The sequence below is a fragment of the Protopterus annectens genome, chromosome 1.part0 (genome assembly GCF_019279795.1).
Source record: "Protopterus annectens isolate FY-2018-M chromosome 1.part0, PAN1.0, whole genome shotgun sequence".
NCBI lineage: Eukaryota > Metazoa > Chordata > Ceratodontiformes > Protopteridae > Protopterus > Protopterus annectens.
This window is the reverse complement of record NC_056725.1, coordinates 1,140,597,839-1,140,618,694: the sequence shown is the minus strand read 5'-3', so window position 1 is coordinate 1,140,618,694 and position 20,856 is coordinate 1,140,597,839. Positions and strand designations below refer to the sequence as shown.

The 20,856-nt window shown below is 41.3% G+C and overlaps 1 protein-coding gene and 1 non-coding gene across 5 annotated transcripts in view; one reads left to right on the top strand and one right to left on the bottom strand.

The window, feature by feature from the left end:
* Positions 1 to 20,856, bottom strand: part of USP45 (ubiquitin specific peptidase 45) — a 2,611,314-nt gene that overhangs the window by 1,224,593 nt on the left and 1,365,865 nt on the right. The gene's annotated exons all lie outside the window — the stretch shown is intronic.
* LOC122802275 lies at positions 9,378 to 9,485 on the top strand. Its single transcript, XR_006364909.1, has one exon. It is a non-coding gene; the product is annotated as a U6 spliceosomal RNA (small nuclear RNA).

The window sequence follows — 20,856 nt, the reverse complement described above, 5'->3', positions numbered from 1 at the left end:
AGCATCCAGAGCCTCTTGAAAGGTAGGTTTTAAAAGACCCTATCCATAGTTTCTGCGCCATCTGTCATGACCCTTCCACTGAAAGAATGACAAATTGAACAGTCTTCTTGCAGATGGAGAGGGCCAAGACAGTAGACGCAGGAACTATGGTTGTCAGTTACTGACATCTTTTGCCCACATTGGCAACGCTTAAATCCAGACTTAGCTTTCTCAGACATCTTAGATAAGCTAACAAAGATAAAGTTAGTAAAATGTCAAGTCCAGTAGGTATGTCTAATCCGGTAAATTAGTCAAATCCAGTAAAAGGTCAATCCGGTAGTCAATCCAGTGAAGAGTGGGGTTAGGCCCCGAGGGAAAACTCTAATAAAGTTTAAATAACTTTATATGGAACCGAGGATTCCTCGAACACTATAACACACACACACAGTTCTCACTTAGATAACTTTAGAAAAGGAAATTCTTAAGAAATACAAGAAAAAACATATAAATCTTAGCTTAAGGTTGCTCGAGCTCATCAAACTGATGCGAACGCTGCAGCGGCAAACTAGATCTGAGGTAAAGGCAGAGGGGGATTGTGGGAGTTAGGTTGGTCTCGAGCTTCTTCTCGATGCAGAGCTTGCAAGCAGCCGACACGGAGCCGAGGATCGGCTCCGAACCCAGGTGTAAGAACAAACGGCGAGATCGAACACTCTCACATCCTTGTAATATCTATCAGATTTTCTGGGAGCTGAAGGTAAAGAGACAGGGGCCAAGCAAGATTCCGAAAAGGCATCATCAACAATGTCTAGTACTGGGGGATACCTAAAGGCCTGTGTTGGGGCAGGAGTAAGAAATCCCTAAGCCTGTTTTTAGAATCAGAGTAATCCTGGATTTCCCAGCGAAAATGCTCCTCAAGAGTATGCAAGGTTTCACCAAAAGAGAAATCCTCTGGAGGGGAAGCAGAGGGAATAGGGTCCTTTGCATCAGAATCCTCACAGGTAGATAAGGGTAAATCCTGGTCATCAGAGGAAACAGAAATTTCAGAATCCTGATCAGAAGTATCACAAGCAAATTCAGTCCTTGGTATCTTAGAGGGGGAAGGTTGGCTTCCCCTGGTTAAAGTAAAAAGGTCTTCAGCCTTTCTTATCATTTGTTTTTTAGGCATAGAGGCCTGACCATGTGGTCTGGGCATCAGTTTTCTAGGCATGGTTGAGTTTTAGACCAAAAAATTATGACCAGTAGACAGTGGAGACCAAAGTAAATATATAAAGTGTATCAACAGACCGGTTTTGGTTTGTATTTATCATAAAGCCTTTATCAATGTTGATAAAGGCTTTGTGATAAATACAAGCCGTAACTGGTCTGTTGATACACTTTACATATTTACTTTGGTCTCCGCTGTCTGCTGGTCATAATTTTTTGGTTTACAATAGTATTTTAGGACCCTGCAGACGCCTTACTTGCAGAGGCTTTTTTTGGGACGATGGTTCGAGTTTTAGGCCTTGAAGAAGAAGATGGCGTCGGTTTAAAATGCAAGTCAGTAGGCCTGAATACACAATCAGAAAAACGGTGCCTGCACAGTGGCTCGGGACCCATGCAAGGTAGAGTCATCCGCAGGTTCCACAGTTGAAGCTTCTCGCAGCATACCGTACTCTGAATGGTTCTTAGTAGAGGCCTGTGAATCTGAAGTAGTGGGTATCAGGGGATGCAAAAGCACCTCACTGAGTACCAGCGAACTGGCGACTAGCTTAGGAGAAGCGTCATCGGCAGCTTTGGACCTAGGCGGCCTGTCTTTATCTTTGAATTTTTTCAGAATGTCAGCAGTCTGATGGCTTATCGAAAACACATCTGGATAATTGAACAGAGTACCAAAATATTTAGAAGCATAAATATACAGACGATTAATAGTTCGTTGTTTAAATAAGGCACAAAACTGACAGCGAGATACGTCATGGTCAGGGCCTAGGCAAGGAATACAGTACGAATAAAAATCTTTATGAGGTATTTGCTTTCCACAAGAAATACAATTAATGACTTTTACTAACATCGGTTAAGAGCAAGAAAAAGTTTTCCCAATGGGGTACTTAGCTTTAGTTGGACTTTGTTTCTGAAACTAGAAAACGAAAATTTCAGGAGTCGGCCGACCGGCATTTGCAAACTGCTTCTGCTTCGGGCACCGCACGGCAAGAAAGACTGAAGTAATGGCGTCGGCTGCATGCTTTATACCCCTGACTACCTGACATCATGGAAGATGAGACAGCAACCGACGCAGGACCCAAGACTTTGATATTCAAGCCGACTGAGGGCTACTGCAAGCAGATAACCCCAAATGTGATGACTGCAACAGTGAAACACAAAGAACATCAGTAATGCTTTTAGTCAATCAGGAACAGATAGTGACATTAGCTAAATACTGTTTTTCTGTATCTGTGTAAAACCTTCCATCTGTGTTATTTTTAATATTTCCTGTGACTGAAACTCTGATGTTTACTGTACTTAGATATTTAGTACTTTCATGTTTTTTTATTCTTTATTATTAAATATATTTAAAGTTTTCATTGTGGCTGGTCCTTTTCAGAAAATATTTAAGTTTTGAGAGTATTTCCACATATTTATTCGGTGATAACTCTGGCAACTTCTGAAAGCCTGGCTGTTTGGTCAACATTACCATTTGTATTAATATTAATTTCACTCAGTATAACTGGATACTCTTTTAAGAGCCTTACAGTAACTGACTGGTGGTAGTGAATCTACCTTATAGTCTAGGCAAAGTTGGTGGAGTGGGTAATCTGTGTCAGCCTTTCCCAGTGTGTGTGTGTGTGTGTGTGTGTGTGTGTGTGTGTGTGTGTTTGAAAATTAAATCTCAAAGGGTGCGTGTATCAGCCACTTGGAACAGGGACACGAAGCACTGGTTTTACAGAGAGGGTGCTGGAGGACTTGGCTTGGACATTCGGCTGAGGACTTAACCCTACAGCTGTGCCAGTGGGGAGCATTATTGTGGACCTGGGGAGAGACAGAGAAAGAAACTCAGACCCCAGGCTGAGTGCGTTCCCTGTGTGCACTTAAGGGAAATTGTGTTTGATGCAGAGAGATCTGCATCTGGAAATATTGAGTGTATCCATTTGTATTCTAAGTGAACATTCCTCTCTACTGTTAGTGGTGAAGATTCAGGCTCCTTAATTACTGGCCCAGAGTAGAGATGTCACATAGCCCAAGCTACATGGGTTACATCCTACAAGGATGGAAGAGCTGGCCAGCTTCCAAAGTCTCATAGTGCTTCCCCATCCCCTTTACTGTATAATATGGGTCTACATACAGATAAACAATATTGTTTACTTTTAACATAAAAACAGTCTTACCATTTTGACCTTATGTAAAGATCTATGTTTGTGTATTACTACATTTTAACTCATCATACATCTGAGAGACAGCAATGTGCGGTCATATATACCAGCCTTTTTGCCAGTTTATTACGATCTAGTCATTAAGTAATGTATTCAGTTATCACATACAGTTCCTGGCTAGCAATCACTAGTTCCAATGGCCCTTTCTGGGTCTCCAAGCTTCTTCACTCCTTAAGCACCTTTTGTCCTCCATTTTTGTTATCTTACAGCTCCTCACCTAGTCTTTCTGTTATAACAAAACTTGTATTTTCCTTCCTGCCATCCCTTTTTTACCTCCACAGTTATGTTTCCTACATCTCTTTATGTCCCAGATATTTCCATTGTCTGCTAATGTTCCTCGGATATTTTTTCAGAGCTTCTCTAATGATTTTTATGTCTCTACTGCTTTTTTAAATAGCAGTAAATATCCCGTTGGGTTTCCATGTCCACTCATATTTTGTAGCTTTTCCGTTAATTGCCAGTTTTCCTTCTGGTTTCCTGTGTCTGTCTCTCTGATCCTAAGACTATCAGGTTTCTTTAGAAATTCCACAGCGCCCTCAAGGTCCGTAAACATCTTAGTTGTACCTTTGGGCATAAATTCTGATGATCACTACATACAGAATTTTATTTATTTATTATTTATTTAGTTGCACCTTTGGGCATTTATTCTGATGATCACTGGATACAGAAGCATCCACCTTCTCTCCTTCTCTTTGTAGGCTCTGGTCAAAGGCATGAAAGCATTTCTTTTGACCTTTGTTTCATATGAAGAATCTTGGTCAATGAAAATTTTGGCATCCTCCACTTTTAATCTTTTACCTGGTTACCACAGGTCCTTCAAGACCGTATCCATAGTTTCACACTTTTGAAACCTCACTATTAATAGGCCTAGCTTCCTTTGTTCCTTGTGGATGGGATTCCAGGCTATCATACCTCTCAACCATACCAAATTCCTCAGTATTTACCAGTTTTGAGGTCCAAATAATGGGGTGCCACGACTTTCCGAGTGGTCCCCTTAATTCCCGAATTTTCTGACTTTTTTTTTTGCTGATGTCATGTCGTGCAGAGGCGTGCGTGACATCAGCTTCGTGACCAACTTGTTGGAATTTGGCTGAGGCCTGAGTCAGAGTGGGTTTGTTTATGTTAATAGACGTGTGTGTGTGTGTGTGTGTGTGTGTGTGTGTGTGTGTGTGTGTGTGTGCGCACGCGTGTGTGCACTCCATACACATTTGAGCACGTCTCACATGCTGGCTGCAGCAGCTCAGCTCTCAGAATCCTCAGATCATCCCAGTGTGAAGTCTCAGAGTCTGTCAGAGTGACAGATACAGTCAGACAGTATTTTTTTCTTTCAAATTAAAATAATCCAGGCTCCTCCAGCTAATATTTAGTTAGTCAGATTTTTAGAACTTAGGCAGGTGGAAAGCAACCCTGATCCCATACAGCAGAGCAGTCTCATCGGAGCTGCGCAGCGGTGAATAACTGGTCAACGGTCATCAGTCATGAAGAGATATATTTCTTCTACTTCTTCCCCTGCTCCACCTCCAGCAGGTAAAATAAATTAAAGACAAAGAAAATACATTGTTTTGACTCATAATAAGTAAGAACTTATTATGAATCGTTCGTGTGTCGTGTCATGATCAGAACTGTCAGTGCTGTTTTGCAAACGTGTTATGTGTATCAGACTACCAGTGAAGGTCAAGTAAATTCTGCTTTCTGAAGTTTTGCTTATGTCTTTGAATTTGAAATTGAATTGAATATCTGTATTATTGGTGGTGAATGTTTATATCTATCTAATTCTGAGATATGTAGCAGTGTTTAGCCATACCCTCAATTGTTCATATTTGTGCCTTATATTTTAGTCTGCTCCTCATAAAAGTTGTGGTTTTCTGGCAAATCACTGAGGATTGAAGTCAGTAAGTAAAGAAAAGAGCCGTGAGTTTGACTTCATTCATAGCCTTCAGTAAATGCATGCTAATGTAACGTTTGCTATTTTAGCAACTTTGTAAGTTTACAGGATCACTATTTAAAACCTGTTCCTGATTTTGGACCTTTGTTTGTATCCCCCAATTATTTTTGTCTCTGCCCAGAATTATTGTGTTAAGATGTTGAGAGGTATGTGCTTAACTAAGACATCACATTTGATTTGTATAACACAATGGTCAGTTGGGGTCTATGGCCAGCAGCATTATAATTTGTGATAGGATTATTGCTATGGTGCTTTCTTTGAACACACAAGTCCTTCCCATTTGTTTGGTTTGCTGCATTGATTGTTACTTGTGTTCTTCCTGTATGTTATTGCTGATTGATGTTCTGATTTTTCAAGCTGGGTGCATGTGTTTTGGGGGAAGAGGAGGTAACATCGTTTGAAATTGTAAGGAAATTACAGCATAGACCTTAAAATCCTATGCTTATACAAACGAGGAACTGCACACAAAAAGGCACATTATTTATTTGCATATAAGGATGTGCCCACAATGCATTGCAAGTTTAACAGACCGCAAGATATTAATATTTTTTCACCAGAAAAATACTTTTATAGTAAATGAAAAAGTTATAAGCCTTTCAGAGTCATTGCTCATTATGAAACATTAACTTTTCAAGACAAATGTAAAGGATACTGCTTTCCACTAGTAAAATAAACGTAGACATACCAGAGTGCTTTGTTTGCTATTGCTTGTTTACAGGGGTGGTCTTCTCATGGCCCAGAGAGAGGACTGACATTGATTTGCAACCAGTAAACAGGGCAACACCAGCAACTAATCATCAAGCTAGTTCCGCACAACCAGGAACAAGTCCTATTCAAGGCCAACCTCAGTGCAGTGAAATAAATATCCCAGCTCTAGAGGACAGAAGTAACACCACCACCACAGAACAATTACGTATTTTGTCCCAGCAAGAACCCTCCTTGGTTTCTGAGCTCAATACTACTAAGGAGAGAGATGTCAGACCACGTACTACACCTACCAATAAGGTAGGAACGAGACCGATGGAGCAATTGGTCCTAACACAAATTAATTTTTTTTCTTGAAGGAACCGCTTCCTATACGAAACTGCTCGAAGAGGAGGGGCAGGAAAGGTCGACCCCAGCGACTAGAGAGCACGAATCACCCGGAGAATCAAGAGCGCAGATGGAAAAGGCAAGTTTAGTTATTAACATTTCTTCATATTTGCTGACTGACTCTCAGATTTAGCTGCTATCTAAAGGACTAAATTTCATTCCTATTCAGTGTGGGGATCTTGTAGAAACTTTGAAACATCTGAAATTGTTTGGTCGCAACTTGAATCTCAATGTTATGTTTAATACCTGTTCTGAGAATACTGCTATACTCAGGAAACCTAGTACTTTCATTCCACCACCACTTCCTATGGTGGAAGCATTTATTGATTTTATGAGAGAGAGAGATTCGTAAAACACACTCTGAACGCAATGATGCTATGTTTTTTTAATATGTCAATTGCTGAAAGTTCTGCCTTAAGTGAACTAAAGGGTATGTCTGGCATAGAAATTAGACCAGCAGATAAAGGAGGCAGTGTGGTTGTCATGGACAGAGACATGTATATACAGCAAATGAATATGTTATTGAGTGATGCAAACACTTATGTCAGTATTAATGCCCAGATTATTAAGGGCATTATAGATAAGATACATTTTTTAATTTTCAATTTACTTATAACAAATAGAATTACTGAACCCCTGTTCAACTATTTCAACGTAGAGCATCCTATGACACCAAACATATATGGGCTGCCAAAGGTACATAAACATCTGACACCTCCCCCCATGAGACCTATTGTCTCAGGTAGAGGAAGGGTCACTGAACCTCTTTCCATTTATGTGGAGAAACAGCTACATCCACTTTAAGAGAGCTGTCACACTGTCTTGAAAGAAACAAAAATGTTTTTGCAAAAGTTGCACAGTGAAACTCGGAATCTTAAGACAGATTGTTTACTAGTAACCTTGGACACAGAATCATTGTTTACTGTGATCCCCAATAATTGGGGCATAGCTAACATAGACAAGTTTCTAACCCTTAGGAATTGAGATAGAGTGAAAATATCACTCATCATTACTTTACTTGAGATGATTTTAGAGAACAATGCTTTCATGTTCAATGATGCATTTTATTTACAGAAGGTTGGCGTAGCAATGGGCACTCCTTGTGCCAACAGCTATGCCAACCTCTGTTTTGTTCAATGGGAGTTGGACTTTATTTTTGATGGAAATCCTTTCAGTAAACATGTCGTATGGCATATACGTTTTGTGGATCACCTGTTTTTACTTTGGGATGGCAATGTTGATGAGCTTAAAGATTTTGTCTCCTATTTGTGCAGCACTACACATTTACTTAAGTTTACATATAACTTTTCAGATTCTGAAATTGAGTTTTTGGATATAAAGGTCAACAAGGAAAGGCTTAATATCTTTGAAACAAGACTGTGTAAAAAGCCGGCCAGAAGGAATAGCCTGTTACACTACACTAGCATGCACCCAAGACATGATAAAAGGAATGTGTTAAAAAGGGCAAGTGTATAGGATAATTCATAACAATGACACATGCGGTGGTGGTGCTGCGGTAGCGTTGTCGCCTCACAGTCAGACGTTGCCCGTTCGATTCTCAGTTAGAGCGTCTTCTGTGTAGCGACATGCGTGAATGGGCGTTCCTTCGTTGAAGGTTGTGCGTTAGGCCCAGCAAGCCAGTACGTAAAAATCTACTGCCAATCATTAGTGGACCGGAGTTCCACTGTGTCGACCCCTAACCGGGAAAAGCCGAAAGACAAACAAACAAAACCCTGAGACAGGCCTGAAAGAACTAAAACAAGAGTTCCTAGACAAGGGATATAAAGAACATGAAATAGATAAATGTATTAAGGCTGCTTGGAATGAAAGAAGCTTCTAGATGTAGACCGTACTTTAGTGACACGACTGAGATTAATCTTACTACTACTGTGGAGAGTAGGCAGATTGATCATGAAACTCTCAGAGTAGTTCTCCCCTTTTCGAATGACATTAACAGAACCTGTGAAGTGATTAAAAAGAAATGGAACGTTCTGCATGCTGCAGAGGAATTAAAGGATGTAATTCCTGATACCCCCCTTTTTTCCTTTAAGAATAACTGCTCTTTAAAGAAACAACTATGCTACAAATCTAATAAACGTACTATAATGTTATTCAATAGGACAGGGACTTATCCATGTAGAAACTGCTCTGCATGTAAGCATATTTATACAGGTAATCATTTTGAACATCCCTGTATGAAGTTTAAGACTGATTTTAAATATTATGCTGATTGCAGAACTAAGAACGTGGTTTATTTTTGTTTCTGCAAAGTTTGTTTTGCATTCTATATAGGAAAAACTAACCGAATGTTGAAGGACAGACTCCTTGAACATCACAGGGACATGCGTAACAGCAAAGAAACTAGTGCACTTTCACAGCATGTTTTGAGAGAAGGATTAGACCATGAGTTCCATTTTTTTTGTCATTGAGCATATAGGTGTAAATAACAGAGGTGGAGATTTTTTAATAAAACTGAAGAAATAAAACAAAAATTGATGATACGTTTACAGGCTAATAATAAGCCCCCTGGTCTAAATAGTAAAGTTTCATTAAAACCTTTTCTAAAATCTAGATGCTTGAAACATTAGGTTTCTGATGTGTGGATTCACACAGACATAATTGTGTATATATGTACTCTGGAGGTCTCTGTGGCTTTTATTCTTAATTGCTTTTAACTGTTTTAACTATGCCAGCTTGATTGTGCCTATATAAAAGGTATGCTTTCCGTTAGCAACTGAAGTCTGATGAAGCGGTTATGCTGAACCACAAAAGTGCTTACTTTTGGTCCTTTTAATAATAAATACACATTTTATTTACCTGCTGTGAGTGACCAAGGTTTCTATGTTTGATTATTCTTATTTTTTTTTTACCCTTATTGGTCACTTTCCTTGTGGGTGACTGTTTTTATTTCATATTAGAGTGCTTTGTTTGCTATTGCTTGTTTGGAGGTTTTCCTTGTACTTGTTTCTCCAGTGTATGCACTGAAATTGGAATGTATATGGAGAATATTAGCACAGCCCCTGTTTAAGGAGCAGAAGCAAATTCATGAAGCATTAAATGTCTTTTTTTTCTCTCTACCATCAATCTTCCACCATTAATATTGACTTCTATTTTAAATTGCTAGATTTTGGGAATTTAACAATTAAATCACTGCTATAGCACTTTCCATGTCTAAATTAGGAGCTATTGCAGCTGTGCCTACTGGTGTGTGTGTGTGTGTGTGTGTGTGTGTGTGTATATATATATATATATATATATATATATATATATATAGATGCTCTTTGTAAAAGAGTATGTTAGCTTGAATTTTGCGCGTGTGTGTGTGTGTGTGTGTGGATTAGTCTCTATCTCTCTCAGTCTCCCCAAATTGTTCCTGCCTAACCCTGTAACATCTCTCTCCTATGATTGGTAGGGTCTTTCCTTTTCCTTTTGTACTGAGCCTAGTGGCTTGTCTATATCATTGTGTGTCTGGAAGTGAAGAGAGAGGGGGGGCACAATGGTCCAGGTTTCCAAGTCTTCCTCTGTCCCTGGTGGTTGGTTAAGATTTCCTATTCCCTTGGAGATATGCTGTGTAGTAGTGATGGTTAGCTTCCTAAAATGACAGCATATTCACACTTGTGTTAGGATGGCTTGCTTTGTATTAGCGAGTGAAACATTCCACAAGGCTTCCTTTTCCTCTACCTGGAGTTAAAAAAGTAGCATTCTGTTCTACACCTCCTCTCTGATTGTACAGCGGACTGGGGGTGCTTCTGCCTTCCCTCTGGCCAACCATATTAACAACTCTTTCTTGTCACCTAGTTCAGGTTGAAAATGTGCAAACAGCACTGATTTGAGTGTAGCACCCATTAAATATTTTCTCTTTTAAAAACTGCTACCTAGGGAAGAGTTTATATCATCAAGCAAAGCTGTTTTTACTTACCTAGGTTGTGTTAAACTCCAACTGTGCTTGAGGGCATGCTTCCATCTTGACCCAGCTTGCATGCCATTGCAGACAGAGCTTCACCACCTGGATCATTGTTTTTATTATTGCTGTCTATATTCTGTATTCTGCTGAACAACCACTGTTTAAAACACAGGCTTCAACCTTTGCATAATCTTCACATTAAGCTGATATGAATATTAATCTTTTACATGGGATTGCTGCAGATCTCTCCTCGTTAACATTACAGGAAATGACATAACATAATAGAAATTAAAAAGGTACTAGAAGTAAGATAATCTAAATATGTCTAGTCTTTTAATTTACTGAGCTAGCATTGGGCTCTCACCTCCAATATAGGTATCCCAATATCTCATACTTCTTTTAAATACATTAGCTGCCTTGCCCTCTACTATTAATACTGAATATGTATTCTGTATTACCACCCTTTCTATGAACAATTATTTCATAATTTCTGGATTGAAATGTATTCTCTTAATCTGGTTGTCATGCCTCCTGATTACTCAACAGTCCTTCCTATCCAGCCTGTTCTCATCATATATCCTTATTATTGACATGTGCACCTGTGCCATACTCCCCTTGACTCCCCTTTTTTTAGAAAACAGTTCAAGATCCCTAAACCTCCAATCACATAACACATTCCCTCAACCCCTTCCATCTTGGTTAACTTTTAATTGGGTTTCTTTGTACAGTCTGCATTTCTGTGGAGTCACTTTCTCCACTTTAGGCTTACCCAAAGCTGCATATTATACTCCAGCTTTGATCTTACAAGGAGCAATAATGCATTACAGAGGAGGATAACACTTCTTATCCTAGCAATCCTAGATGTAATCCCCAATATCAGCCTTGCCTTTATGCTGTCATCTCTTTTGAGCTTGACAAACCAGGCTTTACATAATAATCTGCCCCAAGTTCTAGTCTTTTCCAGCATCTTTACTCTAAATCTCCAAGTAAGTGCATCACCACGCATTTAGAAGAATTAGAGCTGCCATCTCTCATATTATTTCCCATAATCTTTTTAATTCCATAGCAAAGCTAACCCTCATTAGATACCACTCCTAAACTTCCTATTATCTATAAGGTTTGTCAGCTTTGCATGTCTTATTTTACATCAGAGGTGAGCACATTAAATGGAGCATAGACCAGCCCTGAGGGATACCACTCTGGGGCCATATTTTGGTTATCTGTTCTTCAGTTTACATTAGAAAGCAGGTATGCCACAATTCCATTCGAATGGGTGGGGTTACATAATGATGTATGCAAATTTTATGTTAACAGATGTGTACCTATATTTCATGGGCCTGTGTCCAGATTTTTGAAGTTTCCAGGTTGAGAAGTATGGCTGCTATATTTGCCTTTTGATTTTATCATATAACTTTAGGTCATTTGTTCACTTCACTAAAAGATCCTTGATAGTTTTCATACAGTCTGTCCCTCATATTTTTCAGGTAAACTAGAGATTTGTATGTTCTTCCTCATAGCCCTGTCTTATTGGTCAGTAATTCTCACTTCCAGGCACTCTGGCCTTGCTTTTGCTGCCTTCAATTTTGTTTTCAACTTCTCGTTGTAAACCATCATCACCTAAATTAATAAAGTGCTTCATTTAGCCTACTGATCACCGCATCTGGTTTTTTTCATTTGCTGTAAGATTATCCATGAGGATTGCCTTGATTTATTTTAGCTCTTGTCATACTGTTTCTAGTGCAACGGTCTCAGAGGCAGTTTTCATGGCACTTTCCATAGGGCTGTTAATTTCCTTTTGCATTCTTTCTTGCTTCTTTTTCTTATTTTTCCCACTCATTCAGTCTCCGTTTAGCAATTTCACACCAAGTCTTGGTAGTTTGCAATCCATTTTGAAGAGCTTTTCCACTTTTTCATTTAGTAGTTAGTGGAGCTCCGCAGAGTTGCTGTCATTTAGCACAATGTCATACCGCAAGCGTCTCTTTAGAAACATTTGTCAAGTTTGAAATATTATCTTTGCATTAACACAAAATCTGTTCTAAAAATCACTAAAGTGATCAACTAAAAATAGAAGTTATGTCCTTACCATAACGTTCCATGTGGAGTGTTCATCTCGCCTTTGTTCTTACACATGGGTTCGGAGCCGATCCTCGGCTCCGTGTCGGCCGCTTGCAAGCTCTGCATCGAGAAGAAGCTCGAGACAACCTAATACCCACAATCCCCCTCTGCCTTTACCTCAGATCTAGTTTGCAAGCAAACCAGCAGTCAGAGAGAGAAACACTCATGCCAATATCACATATGCACAGATACTAAGAGTCTATATATATATACATATATATATATATGTATACATGCCAACTATATATACAACAACTGCAATGCAGAAGCAAAATGCCCCAGACAAGGCACCAAACTGAGCGTTCTTCCTAAGGGTGGGAGGGTGGGAATGTAAGAACAAAGCGAGATGAACACTCCACATGGAGCGTTATGGTAAGGACATAACTTCTATATGTGATAGTGTTCAATCTCGCCGTTGTTCTTACATGGGTAGCGTCCTAGCTCCTTGTTCCTGAGGAACTCACGGAAGGGCGTTCTTGAGCACAGTGGAACCAAAGGTTGCCCTGTCCCTAGAAACCTTGTCTACCTTATAATGAGAAATGAATGTATGTGGTTTAGACCAAGTAGCAGCCGCACAAATAGCATCTAGTGGTAGGCGAGCTGCATGAGCCAGGATGTAGACACTGACCTTGTGGAATGTCCTTTGGGTTTGTGCAAAAGAGTTTGATCTGTAGAATCATAGACATAGATGATACAATCAGTTAACCACTTAGAAAGAGTTCTTTTAGTAACCGCTACTCCTTTTCTGTTATCAGCAAAGGCTACAAAAAGTTGATCAGATTTTCTGTGATCTTTTGTTCTATCCAAGTAAAACCTTAGTTGTCTGTGGACATCTAATTTATGCAACATATACTCCATTTTATTGGAGTGATTCTTGAAGAAAGTGGGTAATTCAATGGACTGGTTAATATTGTTAATAGAACAAACTTTAGGAAGGAAGGATGAATTAGTGCGAAGAGAAACTCTGTCAGAGTGAAAGATCAAATAAGGGTGTTTAATGGAGAGAGCTTGAAGTTCAGATACTCTCCTAGCGGATGTAAGGGCTAATAAAAAGAGAGTCTTCCACGACAAAAATTTTAATGGGCAAGAGGAGGCTGGTTCAAAGGGGGGCAGCATCAACTTAGATAATAATAAGTTTAGACTCCAAGGTGACGTAGGAGATCTAATTGGTGGTCTAATATGAAAAGACCCTTTTAAAAAGGCTTTACAAAGTCTGTGGGCCATAACTGGAGCCCCACATTCTTCCACATGGAAATTAGAAATGGCAGCCAATTGAACTCTTAATGTCGCAGGAGAAGCATCCTGATGGAACAATTCTGTTAAAAACTCTAATATTTTATTCAAAGGAGCTATAACAGGGTCCACTTGCTGTGTATTCGCCCAGAATACAAAGCGCTTCCATTTACTAGTATATGTTTTAGTAGTGGAAGCTTTAAGAGAAGCCACTAATATATTTTGAACTGCAGGCGAAAGAAGATCAGACCTGGCTAAGTTGGGAATGGGAGCAGCCAAGCTGCTAGATGGAGGGACAAGAGCGAGGGGTGGGGAGCCCCTGACGAGTGAGTCAAGAGATCTGGCTCTGGGTCCAGGATCCAGGGTCCCCGAATGCAGTGTGTCATGAGGAAGGGGAACCAAATTTGACGAGACCAGAATGAATGAGGATTATTGTCCTGTGTAGGTTGTTGGCTTTCTGGAGAAACTTTGAGATCAGGGGGAAGGGAGGAAATGCTTACAGGAGACCCGGGGGCCAATCGTGAATCAGTGCGTCCCTGGGGACTTCCCCTGGAGGGGTAATAGGGCAAAGTAGCTCCTGCATTTGGCGTTCATTGGAGACGCAAACAGATCGCAGGAAGGCTGGCCCCACGTGCAAAAAATCTTTTTCGCAACTGACTGTTTTAGGGACCACTCGTGCGGTAACAGTATTGCTCTGCTCAGCCTGTCGGCTATGACTTTGGATGACCCCAGGATGTGCGTTGCTATCAGAAAGCGACCCGTGGACTCCGCCCATTGCCAGATTCTCATGGCCTCTCTGAATAGCTGATAGGACTTGGTTCCCCCTTGCTTGTTTATGTACCACACTACAGACATGTTGTCCGTCTGAACTGCAATAGTTCCCAGAGGAAGAAGGGGAGCAAAGTGTTGCAACGCTAGAAACACTGCCCTCAACTCTAGAACATTGATGTGCAGATTGTACTCTAAATTGGTCCATTCGCCTTGGACTGTCTGTCCCTGAAAGATGCCCCCCCATCCTATCAGGGAAGCGTCCGTGGTCACCGTAGCTGTCGGAGTGGGTAGCACAAATGGTCTGCCCTTGGAAAGGTTGCAAGTCTGAAGCCACCAGTCTAGGTGTGATTTGCAAGTGTTCGTTATAAGAATCTCATGTGTCAGAGGTAGTTGTTGGAACGACCATTGTGCAAACAGTAGCCATTGTAGGACTCTCATGTGCAGTCTTCCCAAGGGTATTGCAATAAGGGAAGCTGACATGAGTCCCAAAACCTTCAGTACCAGTTTTGCTGGGATTTCCTGGACAAAAGAAGAAGACGTACGTGAGTCTGAAGTGAAAGTATCCTTTCTGGAGGAAGTCTTAAAATTAACTGATGTGTATCTAATTCCGCCCCTATGAATAAGATACGCTGTGATGGCTGTAGTAAGGATTTTCCGAAGTTTACGGAAATTCCGAGGTGAATACACAGTTGAAGAGTGTAGTCTCTGGCCTGTACTAGTTGACGCTGGGTGGTGGCAGAAAGGAGCCAGTCGTCCAGATACGGAAACACCTGGAATCCTAGGCGTCTCAAGTGAGATGCTACCACTGCCATGCATTTGGTAAAGACCCTGGGGGCTGAGGTCAGACCAAAGGGCAGGGCTCGAAACTGAAAGTGACTGGCACCCAGCCGGAAGCGCAAATGATCTCTGGATGCCCTGGCCATTTTGATGTGGTAGTATGCATCCTTCAGATCTATTGAGCACATCCAGTCGTCCTTCTGTAAGAATGGAAGGATCGATTGAAGCGTGACCATTCGGAACTTTTCTTTCTTGACGAAAGTATTGAGGTCGCTTAGGTCCAGAATGGGCCTCCAGTCCCCTGTTTTCTTTGGAACTAAAAGGAACCTTGAGTAAGTTCCGAATCCTCTTGGTCCGCTGGGACTGGTTGGATGACTCTTTTCTAGCAGCTTTGAAATTTCTATAGCTGCTGGCTCGCAGATGGGGCGGCACATCTGGGAGTCTTTTCTTTGGGATGGGATAGGATAGAAATGGTATATTGTAACCTCTGGTAACCACGCTTTTTACCCACTTGTCTGTAGTTATGTTTTGCCAGGCCTGAGGGTATAAAGCTAAGCGACCCCCGACTGCCTCCAGAGCAGGACAGTCGGGCCTCCTCTCAGGAGTGCTGGAAAGGTTTACCAGGATGTGTATCCCTGTCACCTTGATTCTGCGGACCCCTCTGCCGCCAGGGCGGCGTCTTCCACCTCTGCCCCTCCTCTGCCTCTAGAGGGGCATCACCCTGTGTGCCTGGGAAAGATCCTTGGGGTTTTCGAAACCACATTTTTCCACCACGTTGCCCTTTGGGGTACGGTCTGGATGGGGTGGAAAAACGGACTCCGACAGCAGACAGAGTCTTTCCCTCCTGCTCACACCGGGTCTCCTTTACTTTGGGGCCAAAAAGAGTGGCACCGTCAAATGGGGCGTTAGTAAAGGAAGACTTGAAGGCTTCATAAAATGAACATAAGCGCATCCAGGATTGTCTGCGAAGAGCAATCGCTGAAGCTGCTGCCCTACTCGAACCTTCGGCTGCGTAAGAGATCAGCCTCATGGACGAGTTCACAATGGATGTAAGGGTATTAAGTTGCGCTGTCACTTTCTCTGAGACAGCAGCATCTGTAGTACCCTGGAGGGTATCTCCCAACTCTTTGACTAGATCCCTCTGTAGTCGTGTAAAGTGGGTCAAATAGTTCAGGGATCGCATGGAAAAAGCCGCTGAACTAAAAATGCGCTTCCCATACCTGTCCATCATCCTAGAATCTTTATTAGGGGGATGGACAGATGAGGAAGATTCCGACATCTCCTTTTTCGTGGCCGCTGCCACCACCATAGCGTCCACTGGAACTCCTTTTGTCAAGTAAGCCTTGTCCTGGGGTGCAGTGATATACTTATTAGGCTTCCTAGGGACTGGTTCCACTGTGTCAGGAGCCTCCCACGCCCTTCGAGCAATAAGTTCCATTAATTCATCGAAGGGCGGAGTGACCCAGGAGGAGGAAGGGCGAGCACCAAATGCCTTCAGCAAGACTGACTCATCCTCAGAAGGGGAAGGGACTTGCCAGTCACCTCTCTGTTTCAGGATCTCCAATATGTCAGAAAAAGAGACATCTTCTGAAGGTGACTTAGGGACCCTTCTGACTCATGCAAGACAGTATCAGATGTCAAAGATTCTTGTGGAGAATCTAAGTGTCTCCTCTTACACAATCTTTACCTAGGAACTTCTTCGTGGGGAGCATCCGAAGAAGCCTCCGAGGAAGAGGGGCACCTCCAGGGGTGGCTGAGACACCGTGCTCACGCTTGGATGTAGCCGTGGGTGCAGAGGAGGATAACGCCCTTTATGGGGAGGAGAGGTTGCTTCTACTGATGTGGTTGTCTGGGTAGACAACACCTTCCTCATGAGATCGAAGGCCCCGGGTCCCGAGTCGAAGAATCTCCCAGTTCGAAGAAATGGGAAGAATCCCAGAGAGGCACCGAAGGCATCGGCCCGAGGACAGAGCGAATCGATCCGCCGAGGCCCGAGGGAAGAGTCGAACAAACGCCGGTTCGACTCGCCCCGGAACCAAGGACAGATCGTCGGCTCCGAGACTCCGGTACCGGATCCGACGGAGTCGAGGTGAGAGGAACAGACCGAGAAAGAGACGGTTCTGGACCCGAGGGCTCCACAATCAGAAGATCAACCTTTTCCGGCTCCAAAGACTGGACAGGTCTCGGAGGAAGAATGGATGGAGACAATGGGAGGCCTTCAAGTTTCGACACCAACTGGGTGGAAACCGAAATAAGTTTAGATAGGGCCGAATGCTCCAATAACTTCTGCACCACACGATCCACATCGACATCGGAGAGCTTAGAAGAAGAACGGGTCGAAGGAACCGAAGACGGAGCTGACCTCAATAGAGTCGAGGGAGGGAGCTCCATCACCGGTTCCAAGACTCGAGGCTCGGGAACTGACAACAGTTGAACACTCGGCCCCGAAGTCTGTGGAACCGGTGATCTAACTTTACTCGAAGAGCTCGGAGCCGATGACTTGGGCTCCGACGTCTTCGATTCCTTCGAGGATTTGAATGCCTGGTCTGAAGCATCCAGAGCCTCCTGAAAGGAAGGTTTTAATAACCCCCTGTCCATGAGTTTCCTGCGCCTATCTGTCATGACCCTCCCACTAAAAGAGTGACAAATTGAACAGTCCTCTTGTAAGTGGAGAGGGCCAAGGCAGTAGACACAGGAACTATGGTTGTCAGTAACTGACATTTTTTGGCCACACTGGCAACGTTTAAAACCTGATTTAATTTTCTCAGACATCTTAAAGAAGAAACAGGTAAGAGAAAAAAAGGTCAAGTCCAGTAGAGACAAATCCAGTAAAAAGTCGAATCCGATATATAAGTCAGTCCGTTGTCAAATTCAAGTAAGGGGTGGAAGGCCCCGAAAAACTCTAACAAGTTTAAATAAACTTAACGGTACCGAGTATTTCTACCTTACCACACACACATACACTATGTCACCAAAAAGTACTTTTAGAATAATTTTCTCAAAAAATAACAATAATAAAGTTATTTCTTATCTGAAGTTGCCCGAGCTAGATCCCAGTGATGCGAACGCAGCAGCGGCAAACTAGATCTGAGGTAAAGGCAGAGGGGGATTGTGGGTATTAGGTTGTCTCGAGCTTCTTCTCGATGCAGAGCTTGGAAGCGGCCGACACGGAGCCGAGGATCGGCTCCGAACCCATGTGTAAGAACAAACGACGAGATTGAACACTATCACATCTTTACATTAAAACAAATGCAGACAGAATACCACAATAGTTAAAAGATTACACTGAAAAATCAAGATAATTAGTCTGAGCTCTAATTCACTTTCATCTGTGTACTGTTTGTCCTTATGCAAGTAATGTTATCACTCACTTCTTTAAAAAAGGTACTTTCTATCTCAGCTGGTCATTGCAACAAACAAAAAGAATGAATATAATATTGCAAGATATGTATTATAGCAGTTTAAACATAAGGTGATGGAATACCAACTGTTTAATGAGATTTGATTCAAAACAATGTCTGTGCCTGGATTCCAGACCTGACCTTCTTGCTCTCCAGTTCTCCCAACACTGCATTCCTGCAAACTCAAAATAAATTAAACACAAACATGAACACATTATTTCCCTATTTACAAACAACTTTTCTAGAAACAAAAAAAAATGGTTTAGGGGTTCTGCAAACCAACTTATTCCCTAAACCCTAATGGGCTGCATTGTTTGTATTGAGTGTCAGCAGACAATTAGTTTGAACCTTATGCAGTCAAGGCTTACATTCATTCAGTCATGCAATTAACTGCATACTCAGTAATCAAGGTACTGTATTTTACTCAGTCTTTTTAACTGCTTAGTGGAGTCTAATGCCTTATTGTAATGCTGCTTAGTAGGGTCAGTGAGGATTTGAAGAGCAGCAAAACAATTCAAAAGGCAATGACCTTGGCAAAGCTAACCACTGCTAATTTGAAATCCTTGACTATGAACAGATACACATGCAGCAATAGCTAGCTAGTGAATGTTCTTTTTCCACTGCATATGCTCATGCTTCAGAGTGGTGCTGTAATAATACTCAGCATTATCTTCAGACATAGCACAATTAAACAGGAACAATGCAGCATACCATTTACTAGAAATGGAAGATGAGGGTTACAGGTCAAGGATCAAAACTGTTCTGGCACAAAGACACCATGATGATTTTATTTCTTTAAAGACCTTACAACACAAAAACAGAATCTAAAAACATAAGGTCAGATATTCAGAAAAAGATATTACAGAAATATACAAATTGTGCAGTGCAAAATTATTATGCAGTTTGACCTGATTTGATATAATGCAAATATTACTATAAGTATCTAAGTCAGCAGCAAACATATAGAAAAGGGAATTTCATTTGTATAAATAATATTCATTTGTCAGCCCAGTTCAATGGAGTTGGAACAGCAAAAAACAGATGTGACTTAAGTGCACAAATCCAACTCTGGTGTTACGCTAATTGACACAAAACAGCTCAACAGGTTCAACATTTTCCAGAGGAAGTCCCTCCTTGCAACATGACTGTCACCCTGCTGTTAATAGATGCTGGAAATGCAAAGAGTAAATAACTTCATAAAGCTGTTTCACCTTCCTTATCTCTCTTTCACACACGTGCACATGCAAGTATGCAGTCCTAACCACTGTTGTTGACAAACATTCCACTCTGTCAGTCTGATCAAGATAGTGGAGGCAATGGGGCATTTGTGGCAAACCTTGCAAACACATTTTGCCATGCACACCATGCCACCATTTCTACTATGCTTAAACAAAACTGTTCCATCAAATATACAAACAAAAGAAAATATGGTGAAACTATCTGCAGAGCAGATATTGTGAGCAATCCTGGTCTGCTGTGAGAGGAACAAAAATGGATAAGAGGAGGAATGCGAGCTGGTTTAAAATGCAGAAATGAAACAACAAAAAGTACATAAAGTAGGCATACGAACATTATATTTTTCCATCAAAGATGAACTGTAGTTCAATGAAATGACAGTCATGTCTTCTACACTGCTTGATAAAAATTACTAATAATGACATTACTTTAAATACGTCTTAGCCCAAAAAATATGAGTTGAAAAAAAAATGAGATATGTGAGCTGTTAACTAGTCTTCAAGACTACCCTCTACATTTTATACACCTTGGTAACATCAGCCCTGAGCACACTCTTTGCTGTTCTTCTAAAAATCTCAACTCCCCATTTTTCCAGGGGTATATCTCTATTTTTTTTTGTCTGTGCACTAGGTTAAAAGGCTTAGGGGCATATGCAACTACAATGATCTGCAGTTCTGGATTTTTCACTCATAACTATGCTCCAGCTACCAGAAACACACATGCTAAGTTACAAAAATACAAAATTAGAAACTTGGTTTATTTACGGAAAGTTGTAAGTGATAACTCAGCTTAATAGTAGATTTAGTTTTAAATATATATGTATGTATGCATTTATTTAGTTAGATTATTCAAATTGGTTGAGGCTGAGTTTTGGTGACCTGGTAACACTATCTGCCTGCTCAAACTCACATTTATGGTAAACAGAAAATGACATGAATGGGGCATGGCCAAGATGCTAGTCTGACAGCAGCAGAAATCCATAACTCTGCTTAGATTTTA